The sequence below is a fragment of the Carcharhinus amblyrhynchos genome, chromosome 7 (assembly GCF_965287045.1).
Source record: "Carcharhinus amblyrhynchos chromosome 7, sCarAmb.v2.hapA, whole genome shotgun sequence".
Taxonomy (NCBI): domain Eukaryota; kingdom Metazoa; phylum Chordata; class Chondrichthyes; order Carcharhiniformes; family Carcharhinidae; genus Carcharhinus; species Carcharhinus amblyrhynchos.
Window position 1 is genome coordinate 41,855,649 of NC_137330.1, and position 26,216 is coordinate 41,881,864.

The following is a 26,216-nucleotide window of genomic DNA, read 5'->3' on the forward strand; positions in this document are numbered from 1 at the left end:
CAGAAGTCTGTGGAGGCCAGGCCATTCAGTCTTTAAAACAGACAGATAGGTTCTTGATTGATAAAGGGATCAGTAGTTATGGGGAAAAGGCAGTAGAATGGGGATGAGAAAAAGATCAGCCATGATTGAATGGCAGGGCACTCAATGGGCCGAGTGACCTAATTCTGCTTACTATGTCTTATGGTCTTATTTTGTACAGATATATTTTAGTTGATTTAATCAACCGATCACTGGGATGAAGGTTGAAGAACTGGCTTCACAAAAACACAAATTCGTACATAATATTGCTGAATTGTGTGATAGGCACATCTTTTTGGAACGATGGAGACATCCCATTGGTGAAAAATACAGCTTGTGTTATCACTACATAGTAGCAGCATGAAATGGTTTGCTAAACCTGTTGTTCAAATTTTTGAGATTTGCCTTTTCAGGGTAATCAGGCACAATCCACTGCATGGCATCCCATCCAGTTGCAGAGTCCATAATGCTTTCTCTCCTTCTCCATTTCCCTCCTCACAGAGCATCCCCTCACTACTTTCATTGTTCCTTTTCAGTCACGCTGCAGTTCAGCAGACAATGGAAGAACTTACTCCTTATCTGAATCAGGTAATCATTATTCCTCTCCAGCTTTATCCCTAAACTAGCAGGAATACCTCCAGAAACCCCAATGAGAGCTCCCACTAGCCTAAGGAAAAGCCACTGAAAATTTTCATCCTTAACTTGTGCTTAGTCCTTAATTCAATATAAGTTAGTGTCTCATCTCGCAGCTGCACACCCGAATTTTGCTGATTTATGCACAAATTCATGGGGTGGATGTTCAGCAGCCAAGTTTCCAATGCTGACACTATATCAGTTGGCTGAGATGTGTGACATCAAGATAGCAGGATAGCATTAGCTCAAGTTGATATGGCACAAGCGGAGGAGAGGAGGGTGCATATGCCTATTCACTCATGCTACATGCACCATGCGGGAAGTAGCTATTGGTATGTCCACACTCAGTAAGCAGTGCTATGCAAATCAAATTTGTGCCCTTTGTCTCATTCACCAATAAAGCCATGTAAATGTTTGGTATAAATTCATGGATATTACAGTGTGTAGATTTGAACTGCATGATTAGACCAGACAACCAGAAGACTGTAAGTCCACACACAATCTCTTATACTTGTCTTTGCCTCTGAACACAGGTACTTTATTGTTTCCATATCCTTAACTACAACAAAAAATCTTCTTAGTCCATCTGTCCAGATCAATTTGCTTACACACATGCATACACCTGTCTTCCATCCTATGTGCTCCCTGATGTTTTAGTGACCTCTCCTTCCTGTTGTGTTGAGACCTTACGTGAATCCCATGTTATAAAGAAAATTCCAAACTGCCCTCTAATAAGCTGACCTGCCTGTTTCCACCTTTGTATTTAAATATAAAATCCACTCTATATTAAAATAGAGAAAACTTTACTATTGGTGCTAATAAGTACATTTTAATTTTCTAATCACAGTGTAGGATTTCCTTTCTTTAAAGATCATACTGAATATACAGCTATACAAACTTGCTCACCTAAGACGTTATGTGGAGTGTACATTGATTCTTCCCTTTCTGTTTCTGATACATCAATTTCCATTGGTACCTCTTGTTCTCCTTTAATGTTCTTCTTGGCAAATACAGGAGATGTATATTGTGAAACATCTTCGCCTATCAAGTGGTCATGATCTTTGTGACTTAAAGCAGTTTTCTCATTAGGAAGAATAAAATGCTGTAAGTCATCATGTATTGGACCCAGTCTTACATTGTTCATTTCATCAAGTCTACCTGGCAACTCATTTAAGTCTATTTTATTATTGGCAATCACAGTTACATTTTCTTCAATCACATTGTCAGGCCATTCTGATTGTCTGCTGATTTCATGAAACAGACATAGCTCCTCCAGCACAGCATTAAACTGCTCTTTCATTTCAGAATTTGAAATATCATATGCATGTACAAACTGTTTCTTTGATTGTCTCACATCAACATTAACTATTGTCGATCCTGTATCGGAATTAATTTCTTCAAAGTTACCATTTTCTCCATGACCAATTGTGTTGCCAGCTTTCAGCATTTGGTGATCTAAAGAGCCTTGTGAGTTTAAGCAAGTAGAGGTTTCACGCTGACTGGAATCCCTCATATATGAATCATACATAGTCTCTATCTGACAAGGTAAAGGGTCTTGAGCTGCTGTTGTAATGGAAATATCTTGCTTAAATTCCTGCTTAGAAAGATTAAGATTCTGTTTATCTTCTTTGATATTATGTTTACAAACAGCAGGAACATCATTTGTATGGAACAATTGTTGAAAGATTCTTACTGGACCTACACTCGGGCTGACCAATGTACTGGCTTTTTCACTTGTCTTCTGCTTTTGTCCTTTTTGATCCATTTCAACTAGTACTGCATCTGCAGAAGATAAACTATCTAAAGGTGGAATTAATTCCTCCTTCTGCCAAGATGTTGCATCATTTGGAACAATATTAACTCTATCACATGGCAATTCCTTATTTTCTTCCTTGTTCTCAAGCATACTGGATTTTGTGTAAACATTCAGCAATTCATCCGCTTCATGTGCCAATTTATAATTTATAACTACAGGCTGAGAAGTTTTAGCATGATGTAAATGATTTTCTTCCTTCGTCCTACATTGTAGCATGTCAGATAATCTTAAATGACAAGATTCCTTTCTACCTTCTTCACTGACAATTATACTCTTGGTTTTTTCAGAATTACTTATGTTATTCTGATAACCTTCCGCCAAACTGGATTTGAAGCTTGAGCTTTGAGGAAATAAAATCTTATATGACTGATTGCTGACATCATAAATAAACTGTTTTGTTAAGCTCTCATTCTTTTTATACATTTCCTTGCTTCTACATTTAACCTCACTATTAAGTGTAACAGTTTCTAGTTCTTCAGTATCAGTATTGAGGGCAACTTTCTCAAAACTGTCAAAAGCAGATCCATATGATGAAGTTATTTCAGAAAAGCTATTAATTGCTATTCCTGGGTGTTTGCTTTCTTCTTCTACTTTCACTATAATATCTGCTTTTTCACTCTGCTCAATTTCTAACACAGTAACTGCAGACCTTTCTTTTACTGCAGTGTCAGCGCTAAATGTAACAGCAGCTGTTTTATTGCTAGTGCATCCTGCCAGCATTTCTTTCAGTTCACAGTATGGTGAAGTATTAATGGCCCTATTCAAACCTGAGCAATCTTTCAGCAAATTACAAATATTAGAATAATGTACTGCTTTATCAGTACACTTAATCTCAGCCAGATGCCTATTGCCAGCCTCAGACACAGCAGCTTCATGAAATACATTGTCTAAATGTATAGGCACATCATCGCTGCCATTTATAAGACAATTAGGGCCATTCACATGTTCATCATAATTTTCTGAAGAAGCATTTATTGTAGTATCTTCAATCATCTCATTACAAGTGACAGATGTTTGAATATTTCCATACTTTGAAGCACAAATTGTGTTTTCTTCACTGTTATCTTCATCATCTAATACTGTGGCACCCTCACGTATTTCCAATATTTCATTCTCATGACCAAAGGATGAAGTAGTTATAGGGTTATTCAATGGCACAGCATCTCTGCTTGAATTGCCGAAAGTTGACAATGTTGCTGGTTTATGTGAATAATCAGACTGAGGTGCATGCTCATTTTCAGTATCATAGTGAGGCAAAGCAGATAAAGTATTTATTTTTGCATAAAAATCATTATCTGAGTGTCTAATATTATCACCGCCAATTGTACATTTCTGCAAAATCTCCATTTCCCTTTTAGAAATGTAATTTATTCCAGTCCTTACATAACTCAACAAAGATATATTTTGACTGGCTAAATTTTCTGTAAAAATAATCTTAGTCTCTTCTGAACTATTCTCAACACTAAGCACATCAGTAGGAGAAACACAAGGTTCATCCAGTGGCTTATTTTGATGATAAAGTAACATATGAGAAGTGCACATCAATGATGCATTATCTTTCATCAAATTGCAAACACTAGAGAATTGCACTGCTTCAGTCAGATGCCTAGTTTCCATTTCTTTCCCACCGTCATTCTCTATCCAACAGATTGGAGGTAATACATTGACTGGTACACTATCCATATTAATGTTAGTGATTTTGGGCTGCTCAGGGATAAATAGACATTTATTTGCTTTGTTTTCTGAACAATTATTTGCTTCAGCATCGTCAGTCACCTTACAAACAACTGATGTTTGAGCACTTCCATTTTCTGAAATGCCAGTTGTGATCTCATCAATACTATTCTCTGTAGCAACTCTCATACTGAATATTTTATTACAGTGATGCTCATTCAATGCTTCTTTCCACTGGTTGAAATGTGGAGCATTTTGAGGTAAATCCAATGCTGCCAGCATTTTTGTTGACACACCCAAAATGGAAGATTGTGCTAATTTGCCTGACCATTCGGACTGAAATCCACATCTATTGTCATTATCAAAATGAGGAATTCCATGTAACATACTTAGTTCTTTGTGAACATCGCTATCTGTATGTTTCACATAGCTTGACTGACTCTCATATTTTTGCTGGCACATTCCTTCTCTTTTAGAAATATTATTCATTTCAATCTTTTTGGAACCTTCCAAAGACATTTGTTTGCCTACATTTGCTGAAAAAACAATGGCCTCTTCTGTACCATTCTCATTCGTGTTAGAAGTAACTTGGTGTTCACTTAGTGCCTTGTTTTTATGACAAAGTGGCACATTGGTAGTACAATTCAATGAGTTATCATCTGTAAAACTGCAAACTTTACTTACACATCCAGTTTCAGAACTCTGTCCTTTGTCATCCTGTAAACACAGGGCTGTTTGTAATTCACTGACTGCTACCCTGTGCATATCACTGTCAGTATCTCTGAGGTAATTAGGACTAGTTACATATTTAAGTTGATATTCTGCTTTTTGTATTGAAAAGTCATTTACTTCAGAGTTCTTAATCAAATTACAGGCAAATGATGTTTGAATGCTTCCGTTTTCTGAAACAAATATTGTGATGTTTTCTTTACTGCTATTCTCTGTATCATATGTAGTCCCTATCAATCTACTAGTATGATGTTCCCTTAATATTCCTGGTTTCTGACTAGGTAGCAAAGTATTTACATTGGTACTCGGTATGTCAAGGCTCACTGAACTATTGGAAATAGAAAACTGTCCTAATTGATTTGTACAATCACTCTGCATCCTATATGTACTGTCAGTATCCAAGTAATGGATAATATGTCCACTGTCACTATCTTTTACAAAATGAAGATTGCTCTGATATTTCATCTGGCATTCTGCTTCATTTTTAGAAATATCTATTTCATTTACTGGAGGCCATGCCACATCAGAATCTGGTTGTTGTCTGCCTGTGTTCTCTGAAGTTATTCTGGCTGCTCCAGAACAATTCACTATGATGTTCTTATCACCAAATGCAGAAACAGGAATTTGTGTTACATAACTGCCTTCAAGTGCCTCATTTTCATGGGAGGTTAGTGCTACATTATTGATGCCACTCAAATCCACACTATCCAGTACTGACCTGGCAAAAGTGGAAGATTGTTCTACTTTGCCTGCACATTCAATTTGCATCACACTCTCATAATGATCTCCAGAATGGGATACTGTATCATTGCTTTTCAGAAGGGTAAAATCAGGTCCAGGTAAACACATTAGTTCATATTCTTCCTTATTTTCTGATGTGCCATTCCTTTCACTATCTACACAAAAGGACTCCAAATTTTCAGACTGTTTATATACTGAAATTACCTCTGACTTTTTTTCAAATGCTTCACTAGAATTGATCAGGAGATACCTAGATTGACATTCACAGCTGTTTGAATATATTGTATCCTGAGAGGTCAGATCTACTTTTGGTGCTGCTGAGAAGTCATCAGTCTCAGTATTACTGCGACTACACAAATTTTGTAGGGTGTCACAAACTGACTCACTACTTTCAGTCAATGAAGTAGCTTCCAATATTTTTAATTTTATCTCTGCTTGAAAATTGCCATCATTCTCATTTTCAGTTGAACTGATAATCTCACAGGTATGTCTGTTTTTACTGTTAGAAATTTCTGGTACCTTTCGAATCAATTCTGACTGTTTTTTCTCTGATAACTGCAACTGAGTTATTGAAGCAGCTTTTTCAACTGACTTGTCATTTATAAATTGGCTACTTTTATGAGGACTTTTAGAAACACCTTCATAATTTAGTTGCATTAGTTGTTTAGAAGGATGTACGAAGCCAGAATTGACATTTAAAATTCCACTTGTTCCAATACATTTGTTGACATGCACTCGTTTGTCTAACTCCTGTATCTCAACAGCACCTATACAAGAACCTTCAATTTTATAAATTTGGTTTCCAGTGGGTTCATCATTAACAGCAATATTGCTATCTCCATGGCAATACACGTTGACTGTTATAGCACTTTCATTCTTGTTTGTTGCTGGAATCTTTTTAGTGTAAAGCCCAGAGCTATTTTCAGAAGGGGCATATTCCAAAGGTACAACTATCATTTTCTGAGTGTCTGTTTCACGAGCAGTTTCATTTAAGGTAGAACAATTAAGTGAATATGAACTTTGTACAACATTGACTGGTTTTATATCATGACCCAAATCAAAAACAGGTGTATCTTTTTGTATCTCATTGTCCTTTGATGTAAGTGGAACTCCTAAAACTGACTCGGTATGATCCACACTTGCATTTCTAGTGGCTGTAATTGATATGTAATTAAATTGTGTTTTTTGTTTGCACTCTAGCTTCTCATTGGATATGTCACTTATTTTGCTTCTTTCATTCTGTGTCTCACATGCTTCTACAGATTCAATGCAGATCTCACTTGCCTCATTTTCTTCTGATTTCACAGATTCACAAGTCAGTAAATTGTTAATCTTGTATTCATGGCACACAGATTTGTTGTCAATGTCTTTTTGAATTTTCACATCTTTGGCAGCAATAGTGTCACTTGAAATTATTATTTTATCCAAAGCCTGTTTATCTTCTGTTGTTATACTATGTAGTGTTTCAGTATCCTGGACATGAACTTTATGGCCGAGCAATAGCAGGTCAGTCTTAGAAAGATTATTTTCAATATCTGGAATTAGCACACCCTGACATCTTTTATGTCTCAGATTTTCTGTATATTTTTCCATATGTGAAGGGACAGCTATGTCTGTTATCCCTTTATTCTGATCTTCACAATTTATTGGACAGTATTCAGATCCATATTCAAAAGCTCCAAATCTCTCCTGTTCAATGCCACTACTTATGATACTGTTTTTCCCATTCTTAGCCTTTATCTCTGTGTTTGACTCAAAGTAACACGCTTCTTGCCATGTAAATTCATTTCTATGCTTTAAGAAAGGCTTATTATTTGTACTAATTAGATTATTCTCAACTGGTTCTTCGACTGCATAGCAGGGTTCACTAAAAAGTTTTGGTCGTTTTGAAGCTGGATGTTCCGTGTCATTCTCAGAAGCTTTGTTTATAGAAAATAATTGTGCTGTAGTAGTATTCTCCATCTGTAGACTTTTCAATAGAAATCTGGTTTATGGGGGAAGCTAAACCAAAAAAAAATACAAAGTTCAGCGTTATCAATTTGAACTGTTTCAGTTAAAAATAATCTCTACTGGCTCTTTAAGTTATGTAAATATCATCACAAACAACAGCATATAGTTAGGTTACAAATCCAGTCCCCAACATTTACACAATTCCCATTTATAAGAACATAAGAAATAGGAGGAGTAGGCCAACTAGCCCTTCGAGCCTGCCCCGCCATTCAATAAGATCATGGCTGATCTGTCATGGCTCAGTTCCACATTCCCGCCATCTCCCCATAACCCTTAATCCCCTCTCTCATCAAAAACCCATCAACCCGCGTCTTAAAAATATTTAGCGAGGCAGCCTCCACCACTTCAACGGGCAGAGAATTCCAGAGATTCACCACCCTTTGAGTGAAGAAATTCCTCCTCAACTCCGTTCTAAACCGCCCCCCCTTTATCTTGATGCTATGCCCCCTAGTCCTACTATCCTTTCTGAGTGGGAAGATTCTCTCCTGCACTACCTCAAAGAGCAACATTATGACTCCTGACACTGATAAACACACACCAGAAATAGTTGCGTGTACATATCTGGCTTGCAATAGTCCACAGGTTTTTGCACTCTTCCTGCCACCACTACTGTAATTTGAGTGCACCCATTAGTACTTTTCTGTGCCTGCGCAATGCTGATGCCACTTGTTCAATCACACCCTTCACTGTGCCCTGACCGTCGCTGGCCTGCTCCCTCCAGTATCTCAAGTTCCTACTCATCTTCTCTTACGTACGCACTGACTCTATCCCAAATCTTCACTGCACAATGTTCTGATCTGTGGCCTTTCCAAGCTGTTGTCTACCAAACTCCATCTTGCTCCCCCAGTTGTTGCTATTTATGCCAATCTATAAGAAGCACGTACATACTATCCTACTTTGTTATTATTTCTTCTGCAGATAATCTTCATCATTGCTCCTGTCCTGACTGGTTTCTAATACGGCTAACAGGGCAATCGAATCCAGACAGTATTCCATAAATCTGCTTCAGCTGTTTTAGAGATTTGCTGTATTTTAATTACCACAGCTCTTCAGTCATTGGTTTTGGTGTCACAGGCAGTGCAACTACATCATAAAATTCAAGCTATAGGACCTAATTGTAGTAGGACATAGTAATTCTTCCACACTGCTGTTTAGATTTCAGATCACAATGATTATTGCCAATAAGACACTATGAAAGCTGACTTGCAAGGTTCTGCCCTGGGAAGGACATAGGCAGAATTTTATGTGACACATCCCACTCCACCTGCCGCTGGGTTTAAGGCAAAAAGAGCACAAAACTGGATGGAGGGGATTTGTGCCCTGACCCAGATGTGATCTCAGTAAAAAGTCTGACAACACCAGGTTTTAGTCCAACCTATTTATTTGACAATATTCTCACTAGCTTTCGAGGGGACAGCCTCTTCGTCAGGTGAATGGAGAGTTCTGGCCTCAGACAGAGCATATAAAGCACAGACAGTTTAGAGATTACTGATTAAAATGCGAATCCTTACACCTAACCTGCTGTTCAAGACCTGAAGTGGCTGATAATGTGAGTGGTAGGAGCACTGATCACAGTTTAAAGAGATGTGTATTGTCTCCAGACAGTACAGTAAGTGAGGTTTTGCAAACCCAGGCAAGTCACGGGGGTTACAGATAGTGCGACATGAACCCAAGATCCCTGTTGAGACCGTCCTCATGTGTGCGGAACTTGGCTATGAGTCTCTGCTCAGCGACTCTGCGCTGTCGTGTGTCGTGGAGGCCGCCTTGGAGAATGCTTACCCGAAGGTCAGAGGCCACAATACCACACAACCCTGTCACAGCAACCTCTGCAAGACATGCCGGATCATCGACATGGACACCATCATCACACGTGAGAATACCATCCACCAGGTACATGGTAAATACTCTTGCAACTCGGCCAACATTGTCTACCTGATACGTTGCAAGAAAGGATGTCCCGAAGCATGGTACATTGGGGAGACCATGCAGACGCTACGACAACGGATGAATGAACATCGCTCGACAGTCACCAGGCAAGACTGTTCCCTTCCTGTTGGCGAACACTTCAGTGGTCACGGGCATTCAGCCTCTGACCTTCGGGTAAGCATTCTCCAAGGCGGCCTTCACGACACACGACAGCGCAGAGTCGCTGAGCAGAGACTGATAGCCAAGTTCCGCACACATGAGGACGGTCTCAACAGGGATCTTGGGTTCATGTCGCACTATCTGTAACCCCCGTGACTTGCCTGGGTTTGCAAAACCTCACTTACTGTACTGTCTGGAGACAATACACATCTCTTTAAACTGTGATCAGTGCTCCTACCACTCACATTATCAGCCACTTCAGGTCTTGAACAGCAGGTTAGGTGTAAGGATTCGCATTTTAATCAGTAATCTCTAAACTGTCTGTGCTTTATATGCTCTGTCTGAGGCCAGAACTCTCCATTCACCTGACGAAGAGGCTGTCCCCTCGAAAGCTAGTGAGAATATTGTCAAATAAATAGGTTGGACTAAAACCTGGTGTTGTCAGACTTTTTACTGTGTTTACGCCAGTCCAACGCCGGCATACCCACCAGATGTGATCTTACAGAGGAGTGGCAGGGCCTTGGACAGGAAGCCCACTCATGCCCCCTTTCCACCCTGCCTCAATTTTTGGTTTCCGGGCAGAGTTCCAAACAAAAATCTTCATTTTCGATCTTGGGCAGGAAGGGGTCGGAGTAAGTGCCTCAATCCAAAGGCCCTTTCAGATTTGGGCACCTCCCCTTAAATATTTAGGAACACAAGCCCTCTCTATCCTCCCCCATACCCCACTCTCACCCACCCACCTCCAGCCTACCTCCCAATACCAAGATCGTTCCACTCTGGGGCCCCTCGCTCTTGTCTGAAGTGTGGTCCCCAGACTTCGGCTAAGGCACAGTGCTTACAACCATTGCAATGCTGTACCTATGGCCTGGAAAGCTGTTGGTCACTTTCCAAGGCAGGATTTGCCTGCTGCAAATCAATGTTTAATTGAACATAAAATGACAAAGGGCTTGTCAAAGTTAGCAGGAATGCGTTCAACCCATAGTCTATTTTGAGCTGCTCTAACATCCTTTTATTTGCTCACTTCCCTAATCCTCACTGCATTGATTATTCCACATTGTGCAGGCTATTAGCTGTCCTTGAAATCATTGTCTTCAAGGTGTGCAGTTAAACTTATTTTTGGCTTCCTGTAGATTCTTTCTAAAATGAGGTCTGAGCAAGTATTGCTGCAGATCGTAGTGCATCACCTATCTTCCCATCGCTGAGTTAAGATTTGCCTATCCTTGCATGCAAAGTCTTCAGAGTAGAGGAGTTCCACATGAAGAAGGAAACTAAGCAAAGTGCATGAAGACCTAACAATATAGGCAGTACCAAGATCATCCACTACATTCAGGATTATCCCTAACTGCTTCATCCTTTTCCAGACGTTGACACGGCATAACTCTCCCTTCACTATAATCTATTTCACATATAAGTCATAACATCGCCCAATTAATTTATCAAGTCTTCAAGTTCTCTGGCATTGGGGAATGACAAAGCAACAGGCAACTTTTCACTGGAAACTGAAGTTTCAACCCTATACACAAGGAGTTGAGAACATGCAGTCATCTTTTACCAGGCTGGATGGGTGCTGGATTTCAGCAGCTCCCGAACGGCTGGGCAACTCTTTTCAGGACCATACTGTTCACCTATATGGAATGAAGAAAGGGCTATAAAAGGTGCAATAAATATTGTCTACCTCAACAAGCATAGTCAGTTCACTGTGACTAAGGGGGAGTGATGGCAGAGTGGTAATGTCACTGGACTAGTAACCCACAGCATTATGCTGAGTTCCTGGGTTCAAATCCCACCATGGTAGATAGTAAAATTTTGAAGTCATTAAAAGTCTAATGATGACCATGATGCCACTGTCAATTGTTGTAAAAGCACATCCAATGACCTTTAGGGAAGAAACTCTGCCATCCTTATCTGATCTGGCCGACATGCGACTCCAGACCCACAGCAATGTGACTGACTCTTAAATGCCTCTGAAATAGTCTAGCAAGCTACTCAGTCCAACAGCAATTAAGGATGGGTAACAAATGCTGGCCCAGCTAATGATGCCCACAATCCAGGAATGATTTTTTTTTAATTACAGTCTCAAGCAGCAAGCCTAAAGAGGACAAAGATAACACTGCTTATTATCAGCATGTGAGACTTTTGAACACATATGGACTATGACAGAGCAGGCAAACCAGAAGCAAAGAGTCCTGGTTGGGACAGAACTTGTCAAATACAACAGGTATGCAGCAGCATTAAACAAAACTTATCTAGCAAATAAAGGGTAAATTATTGAAGCTAGAGCATACCTTATTTTGTGATGGACACAGTAATAAAGACCATCCTGAAGCAGGGTTTGCTATCAAGGTTGGCTTAGTCTTCAAACATGTCAGCCTTCCATTAGGCACAGATGACCACCACATATTTCAATTTTCCTTCACAGAGAACAATCATGTCATGTTCGTCTCTGCTTATGCACCTAGCATGATAATGGTAAAAGGCTTGAAGTAGTCAAAATATTTACCTACCTCGACACAACCCTCTCCAGAGTGAAGATGGCATCAATACCAGAATAATTAAGGCCTGTGTTGTCTTTGGTAAACTACGAAAAATTTTCTGGAAGTGGAATTAGTCTCCCAGCAAAAGTGAAAGCATGCAAAATAATTGTTCTTTCCTCTCTCTTGTGTCCTGGTGAGACATAGACAGTTTCATCCAGGCATGCAAACAAGCTACATCGCTTTCACATGACTTAAAATTCCTGTAGGGACCGATATCTTCTAATAAAAGATAAGGTGTGGGATTCTCCCAAAAAATATCTAAGTGCCAAATTTGTGGAAAAACTAGAGTAAATTGCGCTGTTTCTTTCAGTGGGAGTTTAAAAATGAACCTCCCACGCAGCACTGCTCAGTGCACTAGTGGAAATCATATTAAAAATCAGTGGTTGGGCCTATTCCCACTGGAGAGGCCGGCAGCAGAGCGCTGAGCAGGTCACAGTGCATTTGCAGACCTTTCAGAGCTGAGATCGGCACATGCGCAGTGGCCCTTGTCTGCCACCCGTGCAATTGCTGGCCCGCTCAATCACTGGCCAGTCCCACGATTCCCACAATGCCAGTCATGCAACACCTACCTCCCCCCCCCCCACCAGCCCACCCCCCTCAGCAGTCCCAAGCCCTCCCTCCACCCCGCAGTGCCAAGCTCCCCCGCAATGCAGTACCAACCTCCTCCCCCCCAAGTCTGGATGGCTGGCCCTGATTGCTGGCCTCCCTCCCTCCTCACCAAGCCTCACTGCAGAGTTGCAGCAGGACACCCCCAACCCCCATCAGGTCCTACTCCCATAAGGCCCTGCACCCTTGGCACTGCCCTATGCCTCGTGGGCAGTGCCAAGGTGCCCCCTCGGCGTTGGCACTTTGGTCCTTGGGTAGTGACAGGGGGCCCAGGCTAGCACTACCAAGGTGGCAATGCCCAGAATGCACCCCTCCCCAGATGCCTGACCCTCTGGGGAGCATCGATTGTCCCACCTTCATGCCAGTGAGGTCAGGCCGCCAGCTGTCATACGTGAAGATTTATACTAAAACCTGCTTGAGTCCTGGAGGGGGGAAGGTAGAGGCCAGTGGGCCTGTTAATGAGGTGGGCGGCATGGTGGCATAGTGGTTAGCACTGCTGCCTCACAGCGTCATGGTTTCTTCCAGGTGCTCTGGTTTCCTCCTACAGTCCAAAAGACGTGCTAGTCTGGTATATAAACCATGCTTCCTCAGTGTACCTGAACGGGCACCAGAGTGTGGCAACAGGGGATTTTCATTGCAGGGTTAATGTAAGCCTACTTGTGACACTAATAATAAATAAAATTTAAAAATTCCAGTTGTAGGGAAATGAGGGCCTGCATAAATTAAGCAACTCCGCATCTATTTCTGGTGTGGAGCTGATGATGCCAGAAATTCGGCGCTGGGAGATGCACTCAGGCCTGGGCACCCAGTGGGGAGCCCACAAAACGGCTCCTTCTGGACTCTCCCGGCCTACTGCACTGAAAGAGCAGCACAGCAGAATGGGAGAGTCGCCCCCAAGAATTTCTCAACCAATGCAATGAATCAAATGCCAAAATTTTCACATCAAGATTTTTACCATAACAATCTAAGATCAACATTGAGTAAGCATTACTTAGTAGGCATCTAACACACTAAACTGCAGTAAATGACCTCCCTATTAACTTATAAACACAACCAAAACCCCACTCTATGTTTGTACATTACACTGCACCTACAGCAGGGATGCAGGGCAGGATTTTCCGGCCCTTCCCACCAGTGGGATCTTACAGTCCCACTGAAGGTTACCCCACTCTGAGTTCCTCAAAAGTAGGACCATAAAAATCGGCAGGACCAGAATATCCCGCTTGTGGCCAGTGGCAAGCCACTCCTCTGGCAGACAATACGCCAAGGGAGTGCTGGAATATCCCACCTGCAGTCTTGTTTATAAGATCTCCAGCTTCAACAGAATGTCTTCTCCCTGATCCACCAAAGGGATCTTGCAGTATATGCATAAAAGGAAGTCCCTTCATGAACTCAATCTTCTCAGCATAATTAAATGTAGTTCCAGTAGCACTCTCTAGCAACTGCTTAGTCTTTAACTCTCCATAAACCTGGGCTCTTTCAACAGGGGATTTTTCCTCACCAGCATTCTATTTGATTTGATTTGATTTATTATTGTCACATGTATTAGTATACAGTGAAAAGTACTGTTTTTTACATGCTAAACAGACAAAGCATACCACTCATAAAGAATGAAATTAGAGAATGCAGAATGCAGTGTTACAGTCATAGCTAGGGTGCAGAGACAGATCAATTTAATGCAAGGTAGATCCATTCAAAAGTGCGATGGCAGCAGGGAAGAAGGTGTTCTTGAGTCGGTTGGTACGTAACCTCAGACTTTGTATCTTTTTCCTGACAGAAGAAGATAGAATAGAGAATGTCCAGGGTGCGTGGCGTCCTTAATTATGTTGGCTGCTTTAGCGAGGCAGTAGGAAGTGTAGACAGAGTCAATGAATAAGAAGCTTCTTTGAGTGATGGATTGGGCTACATTCATGATCTTTTGTAGTTTCTTGCAGTCATGGATAGAGCAGGAGCCATATCAAGCTGTGAGACAACCAGAAAGAATGCTTTCTATGGTGCATCTGTAAAGGTTGGTGAGAGTTGTAGCTGACATGCCAAATTTCATTGGTCTTCTGAGATAGTAGAGGCATTGGTGGGCTTTCTTAACTATAGTGTCAGCGTGGGACCAGGCCAGGTTGTTGATGATCTGGACACCTAAAAACTTGAAGCTCCCAATTCTTTCTACTTCATCCCCTTTGATGTAGATAAGGGCATGTTCTCCACTACTTCCTGAAGTCTATGACAATCTCCTTCATTTCGTTGACATTGAGGGAGAGATTATTGTCACTGCACCAGTTCACCAGATTCCCTATCTCATTCCTGTACTCTGTCTTGTCGCATTTTGAGATCCGACCCACTACGGTAGTATCGTCAGCAAACTTGAAAATTGAATTGGAAGAAAATTTGGCCACATAGTCAAAGGTGTATAAGGAGTACAGTAGGGGGCTGAGGATACAGCATTGTGGGGCACCAGTGTTGAGGATGACCGTGGAGGCAGTGTTGTTGCCTATCCTTACTGACTGTGGTCTGTGGGTTAAGATGTTCAAGATCCAGTCGCAGAGGAAGGAGCCAAAGCCCAGGCCACAGAGTTTGGAGATGAGTTTTGGAGGAATAATGGTGTTGAAGACTGAGCTGTAGTCAATAAATAGGAGTCTAATATAGGTGTCCTTGTTATCTCGGTGTTCCAGGGTTGAGTGCAGGGCCAGGGTGATGGCATCTGCTATGGCCCTGTTGCGGTGATAGGCAAACTATAGTGGACCCAGACAGTCTGGGAGGCTGGAATTGATTTGTGCCATGACTAATCTTCCAAAGCACTTCATAATGATGGATGTCAGAGTCACTAAATCCTTAAGGCAAGCTGCTTGGCTTTTCTTTGGTCCTGGAATGATGGTTGTCTTCTTGAAGCAAATAGGGTCATCAGATTGTTGTAAAGAAAGGTTGAACATATCTGCAAATACTTCCGCCAGCTGATCCATGCAGGATGTGAATGCTCATTTGGGTACCTCATCCAGCTAGTCGCTTTCCATGGGTTGACTTTTAAGAAAGTTGCTCTGAATTCTGCAATGGGGATCTCGAATACAGGTTCATCCAAAGCTTCCAGGGTAAAGGGCGTGCTCTAGCTGACCTCTTGCTCAAAACGGGTATAGAACGCATTGAGCTCATCAGGGAGGAGTACATTAGAGCTGGCGATTTTACATGCCTTCATCTTGTAGCCTGTTATGTCTTGCAGACCTTGCCATAGTCGGCATGGGTCCATGTGGCTAGCCTGGGACTCCAGCTTGGTCTGGTACTGTCTTTTGGCATCTTTGATGGATCTCCTTAGATCGTATCTGGCTTTCTTGTATTGGTCAAGGCTGCTTAACTTGAACGCCTCAGACCTAGACTTCAGAAAGCACTGGATATCCCTATTCATCCATGGTTTCCAGTTGGGAAACATGTGGATTTGCTTCTTTGGTACACAGTCTTCTACACACTTACTAATGAAGTCAATTACTGTAGTGGCATATTTTAAGTACTGATGAATCCTTGACTCTTAAGCAGTCCCATAGGAGATCATCCAATTCCTCAGACCAACATTGTACGACTTTGACAGATTCTCCCGCTTCAGTTTTTGCTTGCAAGTCGGGAGTAGGAGTACAGCTTTGTGTCTGATTTGCCAAAGTGTGGGTGGCGATAGGCACATTTGATATTTGTGTAGCAATGGTCTAGGATGTTTGGGCCTCTGGTGGAACAGGAGACGTATTGGTAGTTTCTCTGTAGTACACTCAAGCTTAGCCTGATGGAAGTCTCCAGCCATGATGAACAAGGCTTCCGGATGTTTCATCTCAAGGCTATTTGTAGCGGTGTACATTTTGTTTGCATGGAGTGAGATATAAACTGCCATCAGGATAATGGAGATGAACTCCCACAGAAGGTAGGGGTGGCATTTTAGGATTTAGCAGTCCCTCTGTTTTCTTTGGAAAGTGAGTCAGGCTTTAAGTTCGTCTCGCTTGTTTTCCAGAGATTGGACATTTGTAAGGAACAAGCTAGGGAGAGGGGCCTTGGGACCATGTTGTTTCACTCTCACCTGCATTGGTGATTATTCAGAAATAGTCCCTTTCTTCTTCAGCACCTGATGTTAGTCTTCTCCAAATCTTTCTGTTTGACTAACCCTGAGGCTGGTGTATTCCCCTCACAGGCTCTTCTCAGGCTGACGATGTGAATGATGATTTCAATGGCTTGCGGCTCCTCTGCAGGGAAACCCACCATGGTAAGGCTGAAAATTCCAGCTTGAGTGTCTGAGCCTGGGCACACCAAGAATAACTGCCTCCTCCTTTGAGTCCAGATGTGAGAATATGCAAATGACCTCATTTTCTTCCTAAAGAATGGTGCTATTGGGCCAGATTCTCTGACCTTGCTTGCAGCTGGAATTCTGCAGTACCCCTGCAGTGAACGGAGATTTGGCTGAGTGCTAAATTCTTCGTTTTCACTGGTAGCAGCGGTGGGTCATAGAACATAGAAAATCTACAGCACAAACAGGCCCTTCGGCCCACAAGTTGTGCCAATGATATCCAAACCTACTAGGCTTACCTATAACCCGCAATTCTATTAAGTCCCATGTACTCATCCAGAAGTCTCTTGAAAGACCCTATCGAACTTGTCTCCACCACCACCAATGGCAGCTGATTCCACTCACTCACCACCCTCTGAGTGAAAAACTTACCCCTGATATCTCCTCTGTATCTACTCCCCCGCACCTTAAACCTGTGTCCTCTCATAGCAACCATTCCAGCCCTTGGAAAAAGCCTCTGAGAATCCACCTGATCTATACCTCTCAACATCTTATACACTTCTATCTGGTCACCTCTCATCCTTCGTCTCTCCAAGGAGAAAAGACCGAGCTCCCTCAACCTATCCTCATAAGGCATGCCATCCAATCCACGCAACATCCTTGTAAATCTCCTCTGCACCCTTTCAATAGCTTCCACATCCTTCCTGTAATGAGCCAACCGGAACTGAGCACAGTATTCCAAGAGAAGTCTAACTAGGGTCTGTTAAGCTGCAACATTATCTCCCAACTCCTAAACTCAATCCCTCGATTGATCGAGGCCAGTATACCATATGCCTTCTTAACCACATCCTCTATCTGCGAGACTGATTTAAGAGTCTTACGGACCTGGACCCCAAGGTCCTTCTGATCCTCTACACTGCTAAAAGTCTTACCCTTGATATTATACTCCTTCATCCCATTTAACCTGCCAAAATGGACCACTACACATTTATCCAGATTGAAGTCCATCTGCCACTTCTCCACCCAGATTTGCATCCTATCTATGTCACGCTGCAACTTCTGACATCCCTCCAAACTATCCACAACACCACCAACCTTTGTGTCGTCAGCAAACTTACCAACCCATCCCTCCACTTCCTCATCCAGGGCATTTATGAAAACTATAAACAGCAAGGGTCCCAGAACAGACCCCTCCATGCAGAAGAAGCCCCTCTGCAGGCAAGCCAGTTCTGTATCCATAAGGAAACAGCCCCTTGGATCCCATGCCCTCTCACTTTCTCAAGAAGTCTTACATGTGCGGCCTTATCGAACGCCTTGCTGAAGTCCATATAAATCACATCTACCGCTCTTCCTTCGTCAATGTATTTAGTCACATTTTCAAAGAACTCAACCAGGCTCGTAAGCCACGGTTTGCCTTTGACAAAGCCGTGCTGACTACTATTGAGCATACTAAACTTCTCTGAATGTTCATAAATCCTGTCCCTCAGAATCTTCTCCATCAACTTACCAACCACTGAGGTTAGACTCACCGGTCAGTAATTTCCTGGGCTATCCCTATACCCTTCCTTGAATATAGGAACCACATTCACAATCTTCCAATCCTCCGGAACCTCTCCCATCTCCATCGATGATGCAAAGATCATTGCCAGGGGTTCTGCAATCTCCTCCCCGGCCTCCCACAGTAACCTGGGGTACATCCCATCCGGTCCTGGCGATTTATCTACCTTGATGCTATTCAAAACTTCTAACACATCCTCTTTCTTAATGTCCACATACTCAATCTTTTCAGTCCGCCACAAGCCTACAGTACAACCACCCAGATCTTTTTCAACTGTGAATACTGAGGTAAAGTATTCATTAAGCACCTCTGCTATTTCTACCAGTTCTGTACAAACTTTCCCACCTTCATATTTTATAGTTGCTGTTCCTTCACATCTCATCCTTTTACTCTTCACATATTTGTAGAATGCCTTAGGATTCTCCTTAATCTTACCTGCTAAGGCCTTCTAATGACCCCTTCTGGCTCTCCTAATTTCCTTCTTAAGTTCCTTCCTATAAGTCGTATACTCCTCTAGATCCCTAACATCTCCTAGCTCTCTGAACCTTTTGTAGGCTTTACTTTTCTTTCTGACTAGGTTCATTACAGCTTTCGCGCACCACGGTTCCCGTAACCTACCAAAACCTCCCTGTCTCATCAAAACATTGCCGTGCAGAACTCCAGACAAACATTCCTTGAAAATCTGCCACATACTTCGATACTTTTTCCCGAGAACACCTCCTTCCAACTTACTCGTCTAATTTCCTTCCTGATAGCTTCATATTTCCCCTTACTCCAGATAAACACTTTCCTAACTTGCCTGATCCTATCTCTTTCCAACGCTAGTGTAAAGGAGATAGAGTTATGATCACTATCTCCAAGATGTTCTCCCACTGAGAGGTCCGACACCTGTCCAGGTTCATTTGCCAGTACCAGATCGAGTACAGTAAGTGGCCAGAGAATTCCAGCCATTGTCAGAGCTGAATGGAATTTTCCATTTATGCTTCTCGATCAAGACTAAGCAGAAGCAATCTTGATTCATAAGAAGTTACTGTTGGGAGTTTTGAAAAACTTCTATTTTTTTTCTAAGATGTGGTTCAAACTCTGACTCTCCATCTTTTATTTTTATGATTATTTTATTCCTTGAATTTGTCCCACTTACTATTAAAAATCAACAATGTTATTAAAAGGCTCACCAATAACCTGTTCGTCAATGTTCCTTTTGGGTCCCACCAAGACCATTCAGCTCTTCATCTTGTTACAGCCTTGGTCCAACCATAGATAAAAGAGTTAAACTCCAATGACATAAATTGACATTAACACAGTATTAGACTGAGTGTGATAACAAAGAGCCCTCATAAAATTGAAACAAATAAAAATCAGAAAGAAAGCTCTTCAGTGGCTGAAGTTATAACCTGCACAAAATAAGATGGTTGCATTGTTAAGGATCAAACATTTCAGCCCTACAACACGCTGTAGCAGTTCCTCAGAGCAGTATCCCAAGCCCAACCATATTCAGCTGCTTCACCAATGACCTTCCTCCATTATAAGGTACAAAGTCAAGATGTTCACGGATGATTGCAGAGTGCTCAATCCCATTTTCAATTTCTCAGACACTGAAACAATCCATGCAGCAAGACATGATCAACATTCAAGCTTGCACTGATAAGTGCCAAGTCGCATTCATGCCACATAAATGCCAAGTAATGACCAGTTCCAACAAGAGAAAATCTAACCACTCCACTTTGAAATTCAACAGCATTATCATCACTGTATTCCCCACCATCAGCATCCTCATTAACAAGAAGCTTAACTGAACAAGCCATTTTGTTATGTTCTGGTTAGGACCAGTAGCTGTCTGTTTAGAGCAGATGAAATTTGTAATCCCAGTTAGTTACTCAGCGAATAAAGCCACGAGATTCCAAGATTTCAAAGAAACATCGAAAAAAATTACTAAACAGTCAACAAAACCAATGGTCAATACCTTATACTCTAAAATCTAGAATTAACATGAGGTAAACATGACTCAGTAGAGATGAACAAACCACAAACTGCGCACTAATTTGCAGACAAAACCAAGATAGGTCCCTGATTTTTTTCAGCAACCCAACCAGAAGTCCATCATCACTGTGTATCACATAATTCTGTACTCCTCAAAAGAACTTCTAGCTCCTCTCCTTCAAAGAGTTAGATTGATCTCCAGCTGACAGCTCTATTCCACCAGAGTCTCAGGGATACAATCCTCACCCAAAAGGCGCACTATTCACTCTCAGATCTGCTCCAAGGTCCAGCCTTCTTTGTTTTCTTTTCCAGATGAACTGATCTGATTACAGTACTACCGAGTTGGCCAAGCTATACACAATCACCATCAGCCATGCTGCTGCAAACAACTCTTTCTGGTCTTCTGGAGCCCCAACTACCCATCTACATTGAGGATTTATTGCTCCTGGAGCTCACTGAACCTCAGCTGCAAGGAGCTTATCATAACAGCTGCACTGAACAGCTATTTCATCGAGGCCCCCCTGAGTCTCAACCTTCAAATGCACCAAGATATCAATGATGCCTGGCTTCCCTGAGCCCCAGCCCTCTCAGGAGCTCAAAGCTAGTTATCTTTTACAACTTATACGGCTCTTCAGATGCATCTAAGTTGCAGCTGCACAAAGCTAACAACAGTACTTCAGCTGTCAGCTTCTGTCTCCTGGGCTAACTGAAAAACACAAATCTGTGCTTTGGTTTTTGCACCATTTCCAAGTACGTTTTCCTTGCATATGCGCAGCCTGTCCCCCTTTGTTGCTCTCTGCATTTACGCCAGAACTCCTGGACATACTGGTAATTGTACTCCTACAACAACATGACAGAGAGCAGCAGGCATAAATATTGTAAGTGCAAGTGAAGATCAGAAGGTGGGAATTCTGCAGACAGCAACGCACATCCTGACTCTCCAAGCTTGTCCACCACCTACAAGATACTGGTGTTACAGAATATTCTCCAACTGCCTGGTTGAGTGCAGCTCCAACATTCAAGGTCTGACACCATTCAGGGCAAAATGCTTGGCATCCCATTCATCACCTTAAACATTCACTCATTCTACCACCGATGCACTGCAGCAGCAATGTGTACGATATATAAGATGAACTGTGGCAACTCATCAAGCCTCTTTCAAAAGTACCTTCCAAACCCATGACCTCCACCACCCAGAAGAATAAGGGCAGGAAGTGCATGGGAGCACAGTGAACTGAAGTTCCCCTCTATTAGATTCCTTAATACTGAGGGATCCCCTCCCGAACTACTCCACAGCCAGGCATCAGGGAACACATACTTATTGCAGTCTACTAGCTCCACACTCCAAATGACAACTGCCCTCTCAGGGTGGTTTCTGGCCAGCTCACCCCACACCTCAGGTCCACAATCAGCAGCAATTTTGATGCGAAGTGACTTTCCTATACCACACACAACTCTTGAAATGACTTCTTCATTGGCTTACCAATGGCTGCAGAAGGCTTCTCAGGACGCCAAAAGTTTTACTCGCCACTGTGCTCAAAAAGACCAACACAATGAGGTCATCCATCAACCTACTCGTGGTGACAAAAGTACTGAACCATTCAATGTAGGCTGTCCACGACTCAGCTTCTTCATTGAACACCCCTACTGTATCAAATTTTCTCGCCATTTCTTTCTGCTGGCGGCAGGGGTTTTCCTGCCCCTGAAATATGCCCAAAGCCTATTTCTCCTGCACTCACCTCTCCCCAAGTGCTCAGTATTGCAATCACCCGACAAGTCTTTCTTCGATAGCGCGCAAACCGATGCCAGCGATGGTTGTTGGCATTTGTAACTGACTTGCAACCATTGACAGTACCCGGTCCATCCAATTCAGTGTTTCCCATGATGTCCTACCTGTCCTCTGAGGGTTTCCTTTTTTTACTGTGCATTGTGGATCTCCAGACAGTCTATGTGTCCCTAACGTTTATCTTACGAGCCGTCAAACACTTCAACCTTCATTGTCAGTGTTAAATTCCTTCGTACCAAGGGGTCCCAAACAACAACTGCCCTCTCAGGATGATTCCCAGCCAGCTCACCCACACCCTGGGTCACATGACCCTTAAACGGGCTATGCCCCAAAATATATAATACCCTCCAAACCAAACACCATCCTGACTTGTAACTTGTAATGGAAACTGAACCTTCATTGTTGTTGGGCCAAAATCTTGGAAATCCCTTCCTAACAGCTCTCTGACATAAATATAGTGCATTTCCACGCAGCATTGCTCGACACATGTCTGGATACGAAAGAGCTTGGTCCCCAATCCATTGTAAATCACTGTTTCTGTCATACCATCATACAGGAGTCACAGGAAAGTAGAATTTTTTGCTGGACATTAAAGTCTCTGGAGGAATTTCCAAAATACTTCACAGTTGAGGCTTTTGACAGATTAAGACAAGCCATTTAAAGCTCCTTGCATTATCAAGACACTTCCTTGGATTTGTCAAGCAACGAAGATCATGTCTGTGGTTCCCTGGACGTCTGCGAACAATAATAGGTTTCTGGAAGAATGTATTCGTTGACAAGTAGGCAGTGGTTCAAGAGGATTTGTGTGATAATCCTCCCCACAGGAGACAGAAGGGATTGACTCGACTGCTTCTGAATAGTGTGATGCCAACTCTCTTCACTATCTCAGCCAGGTTATGAAACTCATTTGTGGCCAACTTCCAACAGGGGCCATGATTGAGTTTCAACTCAAGGGGAGGCTTTTCAACCTAACCAGGAAGAGAGTGAAGAGGAAGGTGGCCAACCCCACCCAGCATATTCACGACTTTCAATATGTCGAAGACTGTGCAGTTGTGGCTCACACTTCAAGTTACACACAGACCACCCTCAACCTCTTCAACTTTGCATACATATGACTTGGTCGTTCACTCAACATCAGCAAAGTCAAAATCTTTCACCAGCCCTCCCAATACCTCCAGCGATTGTAATGAAGAGACATTAGAAGTCATTGAACGCTTTCCATATCTCAGCAACAACTTTTCTCAAAAGCTGTATCAGTGCAGTCTTCCAAAAATTGCACAACCAAGTCTTGAATAACAGACATCTCCATAACAGGACTAAAGCTTTTGTCTAGAATGTTGTTGCTGTCACTAGCGACAGTGAGAGTTGCAACAGCTACCAAAAGCACTTCCAAGCACTGGAGAATTTCCACCAGTGATGTTTCTGCAGGATACTTAAAATCAAGTTGGAAAAAGGAGAACAAACTCCAACATCCTCATTGAAGCTAATACCTCCAACAATGCCATCATGATCATTTGAAATCAAATCCGCTGGTCTGAACACTGCATCCACCTGCCAAATAATCAGCTTTTAAAACAATTCTTCTTTTCTCAACTTAAGGATGGCACCCAATCTCAAGGATAACAGAGAAAAATTTTCAAGAGCACTCTTGTGAGGGGTAAGTCCTGCAACACAAATTTGATTCAATTCTTTGAGGAGGTAACTAAGTGTGTAGACGAAGATAGAGCAGTTGATATCGTATACATGGATTTTAGTAAGGCGTTTGATAAGGTTCCCCATGGTAGGCTCATGAAGGAAGTAAGGAGGTGTGGGACAGAAGAAAAATTGGCCAATTGGATAAGTAACTGGCTGTCTCATAGAAGACAGAGAGTGGTGGTGCAGGGAAAATTTTCAGACTGGAGGCCAGTTACCAGCAGTGTACCACAGGGATCAGTGCTGGGTCCTCTGCTATTTGTGATTTTTATCAATGACTTGGAAGAGAGGGCTGAAGGGTGGGTTAGTAAATTTGCTGATGACACCAAGATTGGTGGAGTAGTGGATGAGGTGGAGGGCTCTTGTAGGCTGCAAAGAGACATTGATAAGATGCAGAGCTAGGCCGAAAAGTGGCAGATGGAGTTTAATCCTGATAAGTGCAAGGCGATTCATTTCGGTAGGACAAACCTGAATGCGGATTACAGGATCAATGGCAGGGTTCTGAGGAATGTGGAAGAACAGCAAGATCTTGGGGTTCATATTCAAAGATCTCTGAAAGTTGCCACTCAATTGGATAAAGCCATGAAGAAGGCTTATAGCGGTTAGCATTTATTAACAGGGGGTTTGAGTTTAAGAGTCATTGGGTTATGCTGCAGCTATACAGGACCTTGGTGAGACCACATTTGGTCACCTCACTATAAAAAGGATGTGGAAGCATTGGAGAGAATGCAGAGGAGATTTACCAGGATGCTGCCTGGTTTGGAGGGTAGGTCATATGAGGAAAGGTTGACAGAGCTGGGGCTTTTCTCTTTAGAGCAGAGGAGGATGAGAGGCAACTTAATAGAGGTTTATAAGATGATGAGGGGGATAGATAGAATGGATGTGCAGAGACTATTTCCTCGGGTGGATGTAGCTGTTACTCGGGGGCATAACTATAAGGTTCATGGTGGGAGATATAGGAGGGGTGTCCAAGGTAGTTTCTTTACTCAGAGATTGGTTGGGGTGTGGAATGCACTGCCTGCTGTGGTAGTGGAGTTGGACACTTTAGGAACTTTCAAGCAGTTATTGAATAGGCACATAGAACACAACAGAATGATGGGGAGTGGGATAGCTTGATCTTGGGTTCGGACATAGCTCAGCACAACACCGAGGGCCAAAGGGACTGTACTGTGCTGTACTTTCTATGTTCTATGTTCTAAGGCCTCATTCAAAATGATAAAAATCAATATTGATGCATGGAAGGAACTTGTCACAAAGCATACAATGTGGCAGCACCTCATCCAACAAGTCGCACACAGATGGAAACTAACCGCATAAACTCTTAGTTCAGAGATGCAATGAAAGTGGAGGGACAACACTGCCCTGGCTTGAGAATTTTCCTTCCTCAGGGCAACTCTTATGCTCAGTGTCCAAAGACCTATGACTCCAGGATGGGCCTGATAAGCCACTTGAGAACACACAAATTGTGAAATCTGGCAAACATCGTTTTTGTTTCGCAGGACTGACAAATATGACAACCACATGGATTGCAGTGAGTCAAAAAATGGCTCACCGTCAAGGACAATTGGTGATGGGCAATAAATGTTGCCTTGTCAGCAACTCCCACGCTCCATTCGTGAATAAAGAAAGCCGAATATGTCCAAGGTTATGTTATTCCTTACTCCTCCAAATAAGGCTGTTGGTTCTCAGTAACACCTGAAAGTTTAAAATTGGCCCATGAATTGAGGTGTGAAATATGTCAGATGCCTTTAGGAGAGTTACCATCCATTTATTTGGTTCCACTCTGATGTCATTCAAAATACAGGACTGCCTCTAAGGCTATTCACAATAGAAATAATAGTGACCTATCAAATTCTCCTTTGTACATCTGGAGGAGGAGTGACTAAAAGCAAAAATGGAAAAGTTTCCTCAGGGCATCTGGAATTGGCCCTTTTTAAAACATTTGGATGATATTGCTGGTTCTATTTCAATTTCTGACATTCCTACCATACACCCACCTCTTTCAAAAAAACTGCAAAGATCCCAGGGGTAGGTGCGGTGATAAGTAAAAAGTCAATCACTCTGGGTCATCTCTTCGTCCTGATTCAGTCCTTCATATTTAAATT